The 5000-nt window shown below is 53.6% G+C and overlaps 2 non-coding genes across 2 annotated transcripts in view; both read left to right on the forward strand.

Moving 5' to 3' along the window:
- The first annotated feature begins 2649 nt into the window (after positions 1-2649).
- Positions 2650-4542, forward strand: LOC126317845 (small subunit ribosomal RNA). Its single transcript, XR_007556957.1, has one exon. It is a non-coding gene; the product is annotated as a small subunit ribosomal RNA (ribosomal RNA).
- A 361-nt stretch (positions 4543-4903) lies between these two features.
- LOC126317900 (5.8S ribosomal RNA) overlaps positions 4904-5000 on the forward strand; it is a 155-nt gene continuing 58 nt past the window's right edge. The window contains exon 1 of the ribosomal RNA XR_007557007.1: positions 4904-5000. This exon is cut by the window's right edge and continues 58 nt beyond it. This is a non-coding gene — a ribosomal RNA (5.8S ribosomal RNA).

Here is a 5000-nt window from a genome sequence, read left to right on the forward strand (position 1 = left end):
AGTTGACCCTTAACCTAACTCAAGTTGTCCTTTAACCTAACTCAAGTTGTCCCTTAACCTAACTCAAGTTGTCCCTTAACCTAACTCAAGTTGTCCCTTAACCTAACTCAAGTTGTCCCTTAACCTAACTCAAGTTGTCCCTTAACCTAACTCAAGTTGTCCCTTAACCTAACTCAAGTTGTCCCTTAACCTAACTCAAGTTGTCCCTTAACCTAACTCAAGTTGTCCCTTAACCTAACTCAATTTGTCCCTTAACCTAACTCAATTTGTCCCTTAACCTAACTCAATTTGTCCCTTAACCTAACTCAATTTGTCCCTTAACCTAACTCAATTTGTCCCTTAACCTAACCCACGTTGTCCCTTAACCTAACTCAATTTGTCCCTTAACCTAACTCAATTTGTCCCTTAACCTAACTCAATTTGTCCCTTAACCTAACTCAATTTGTCCCTTAACCTAACCCACGTTGTCCCTTAACCTAACTCAATTTGTCCCTTAACCTAACCCACGTTGTCCCTTAACCTAACCCACGTTGTCCCTTAACCTAACCCACGTTGTCCCTTAACCTAACCCACGTTGTCCCTTAACCTAACCCACGTTGTCCCTTAACCTAACCCACGTTGTCCCTTAACCTAACCCACGTTGTCCCTTAACCTAACCCACGTTGTCCCTTAACCTAACCCACGTTGTCCCTTAACCTAACCCACGTTGTCCCTTAACCTAACCCACGTTGTCCCTTAACCTAACCCACGTTGTCCCTTAACCTAACCCACGTTGTCCCTTAACCTAACCCACGTTGTCCCTTAACCTAACCCACGTTGTCCCTTTGCCTAACATAGTTCACTGCTCGGAATCTCTGGTGTCGTTGTTATCCTCATGTAGATGTCTTGCGAGTGTTGCTTACTTTCCACATATTCCCGCTATCCACTGTCAATTGTACTGCAATAGGACTATATCGCCGCCCCCCCCCCCCTCTGTCCCCCTCTTTGTGTCTCTGTCCTCTCAAGCTGGTCGGTCTGGCGTTTGAGTGTTAAATGAGCCTCGCAGCTGTTCAGTTGCATTCAGATGTCGACGCCCTCAGTGTACGTCGTGGTATGGTCTGTGTCCATTGTCCGCTGATGTCGTACGCGTAACCCACACGCTGTACCGATCATCGGTCGTTACGTACAGAGTGAAGTAGTGTGATACGTGTGACCGTACGCTGGCTGTGCCCAACGGTGTCGAATCTCAATTTCCATATGTTGTGCTCGATGCTACTTGTCTCGTCTCCCAATAACAGCTAGGTTGCACTGTGGTACGCCGTAGAGGCGTGTGGGAGGAACGTACGAACGCATTGTATGTCACCCTGGGTCGCTGGGGGTGGTGGTGCGGTGAGTCAGGTCAGGTCAGGTCAGGTCAGGTCAGGTCAGCGTGAGCCGTCTGATGTAGTGACGCGTGTATTCCGACTTTGTCGTATTGCCTCACACAAAGTGCTACCCTGGTGGACCGCGTTCCATATCTGGGACATGCCGCAGATGCCGGTTGACAGTGGATCGCGGAAGGGACATCGCATACGTGCGCGGGCCACCTTCCACGTGTTCTCTTCTGCACATGTCGCAGTGTGTATGTGGTCTGATGTAGCGTGTCGTGACACATGACATCCTGGCATGCAAGAATTGTTGAATTCGCAAATGTAGGTGGACATCTACGTTTACTGCCCAAGATACGCAAATGAACTGGAAATCCGTTGTTGAGCGGTTGTTCACGCTGGAGGTGAATCTGTGATGGCGACGATCGGTACAGCTATTAACCGGTTGTTTCAGCGGTACCCGCCACATCCACACACGTGACTAGGTCCATGTGGGTATGAAGCGATACGCGGCGGTGGCTTGGTGGGACTGTTCCCGGCCGGTGAAGGGGGGCCGCCCGGCGTGTTGGCCGCGCGCTGCGTGGGCGCACGCGCAACAGGCGGCTGGTGGGGGGCGCCGAGTGGCAGGAGCGCCAGCCGACGGGCCCGGCAGGCGGTGCAGCTACGCTGCGGCGCACCCTGCACGCGGCGCCTGGCGGCCAAAGTTGGTTCAGCCGAGCCCGGTGCGAAGCGCGGTGGACATCTGCAGTGTGCTGGTCTGATTGAGGACTGTGTGCGTTGAGGATGCGCCGCCGCCTGGCACTCGGCGCCGCGACGCCGTCTGCTGCTCGGTCGCCCCAGCGGTTCTCGCAGGTGGTTTGTATCGCAGTTGTGCGGACGTGTTGGCGCGTGCGCTGTGCTGGGAGAGTTCGCTTCTGCACCCAAGTGGGGCTTTGCCCTTGTGTGGCGCTGGCGTTGGAGCTGCCGGTCACCATAGGTGGCGTGTGTTGTCTCCCGCCGGCAATGCCACGACAGCACGCTCCCGGGCCTCTGTCGGCAGCGGCAAGCTCAGTTGGGAGCAAGGGTGTTCGCACTAAAACCGTCTACTCGCCTAACTCCGGGCGATTGCGCCTCTCTCGAAACCGACCAAGTACCTAGGACGGCGCTGCGCGCCGCCGGGACCTGAGAGGGTTTCGAGGTGTATCGTGCAGGGGAGCTCGGCCTCCTCCTGTTTGCAGAATAATTGAGCGGACGCTTGCGTGTTCGCGCGGGCCCCCGGGACACACTCCCGGGCGGCCGGCTGCTCAGCTCTAGTTGACGCAGCTCCCTGGTTGATCCTGCCAGTAGTCATATGCTTGTCTCAAAGATTAAGCCATGCATGTCTCAGTACAAGCCGCATTAAGGTGAAACCGCGAATGGCTCATTAAATCAGTTATGGTTCCTTAGATCGTACCCACGTTACTTGGATAACTGTGGTAATTCTAGAGCTAATACATGCAAACAGAGTCCCGACCAGAGATGGAAGGGACGCTTTTATTAGATCAAAACCAATCGGATTGGCTTGTCTGGTCCGTTTGCCTTGGTGACTCTGAATAACTTTGGGCTGATCGCACGGTCCTCGTACCGGCGACGCATCTTTCAAATGTCTGCCTTATCAACTGTCGATGGTAGGTTCTGCGCCTACCATGGTTGTAACGGGTAACGGGGAATCAGGGTTCGATTCCGGAGAGGGAGCCTGAGAAACGGCTACCACATCCAAGGAAGGCAGCAGGCGCGCAAATTACCCACTCCCGGCACGGGGAGGTAGTGACGAAAAATAACGATACGGGACTCATCCGAGGCCCCGTAATCGGAATGAGTACACTTTAAATCCTTTAACGAGTATCTATTGGAGGGCAAGTCTGGTGCCAGCAGCCGCGGTAATTCCAGCTCCAATAGCGTATATTAAAGTTGTTGCGGTTAAAAAGCTCGTAGTTGGATTTGTGTCCCACGCTGTTGGTTCACCGCCCGTCGGTGTTTAACTGGCATGTATCGTGGGACGTCCTGCCGGTGGGGCGAGCCGAAGGGGTGCTTTCGCGTCCCGAGGCGGACCCCGTTTAAATCCTACCAGGGTGCTCTTTGTTGAGTGTCTCGGTGGGCCGGCACGTTTACTTTGAACAAATTAGAGTGCTTAAAGCAGGCAAGCCCGCCTGAATACTGTGTGCATGGAATAATGGAATAGGACCTCGGTTCTATTTTGTTGGTTTTCGGAACCCGAGGTAATGATTAATAGGGACAGGCGGGGGCATTCGTATTGCGACGTTAGAGGTGAAATTCTTGGATCGTCGCAAGACGAACAGAAGCGAAAGCATTTGCCAAGTATGTTTTCATTAATCAAGAACGAAAGTTAGAGGTTCGAAGGCGATCAGATACCGCCCTAGTTCTAACCATAAACGATGCCAGCCAGCGATCCGCCGCAGTTCCTCCGATGACTCGGCGGGCAGCCTCCGGGAAACCAAAGCTTTTGGGTTCCGGGGGAAGTATGGTTGCAAAGCTGAAACTTAAAGGAATTGACGGAAGGGCACCACCAGGAGTGGAGCCTGCGGCTTAATTTGACTCAACACGGGAAACCTCACCAGGCCCGGACACCGGAAGGATTGACAGATTGATAGCTCTTTCTTGATTCGGTGGGTGGTGGTGCATGGCCGTTCTTAGTTGGTGGAGCGATTTGTCTGGTTAATTCCGATAACGAACGAGACTCTAGCCTGCTAACTAGTCGCGTGACATCCTTCGTGCTGTCAGCGATTACTTTTCTTCTTAGAGGGACAGGCGGCTTCTAGCCGCACGAGATTGAGCAATAACAGGTCTGTGATGCCCTTAGATGTTCTGGGCCGCACGCGCGCTACACTGAAGGAATCAGCGTGTCTTCCTAGGCCGAAAGGTCGGGGTAACCCGCTGAACCTCCTTCGTGCTAGGGATTGGGGCTTGCAATTGTTCCCCATGAACGAGGAATTCCCAGTAAGCGCGAGTCATAAGCTCGCGTTGATTACGTCCCTGCCCTTTGTACACACCGCCCGTCGCTACTACCGATTGAATGATTTAGTGAGGTCTTCGGACTGGTACGCGGCATCGACTCTGTCGTTGCCGATGCTACCGGAAAGATGACCAAACTTGATCATTTAGAGGAAGTAAAAGTCGTAACAAGGTTTCCGTAGGTGAACCTGCGGAAGGATCATTACCGACTAGACTGCATGTCTTTCGATGTGCGTGTCGTGTCGCGCAACACGCTACCTGTACGGCAGTGGCCGTGCGCCGCGTGCGGAACCACGCGTGCCTCTCAAAACTAGCGGAAGTGTTGTTGTTGTGTGGTACGAGCGCTGAAGCTCTGGAGCGGCTGGCCTGCGGTACCTGGCGCCTGGCGCCGGTTTTGAATGACGTTCGCCCGAGTGCCTGTCCGCTCCGGTGTGGAGCCGTACGACGCCCATCGGCTGTGAGGCCGTTGGACACAAAAAAATAGTGGAACAGGGGCCGTCAGACGCCTCAGTCCCGCAAATGCTACTGTCTTGAAAGAGACAGTGGGAGACTGAAAAGGAAAAGATCACCCAGGACGGTGGATCACTCGGCTCGTGGGTCGATGAAGAACGCAGCAAATTGCGCGTCGACATGTGAACTGCAGGACACATGAACATCGACGTT

This window comes from Schistocerca gregaria, unplaced genomic scaffold (assembly GCF_023897955.1).
Source record: "Schistocerca gregaria isolate iqSchGreg1 unplaced genomic scaffold, iqSchGreg1.2 ptg000649l, whole genome shotgun sequence".
In the NCBI taxonomy this organism is placed as follows: domain Eukaryota; kingdom Metazoa; phylum Arthropoda; class Insecta; order Orthoptera; family Acrididae; genus Schistocerca; species Schistocerca gregaria.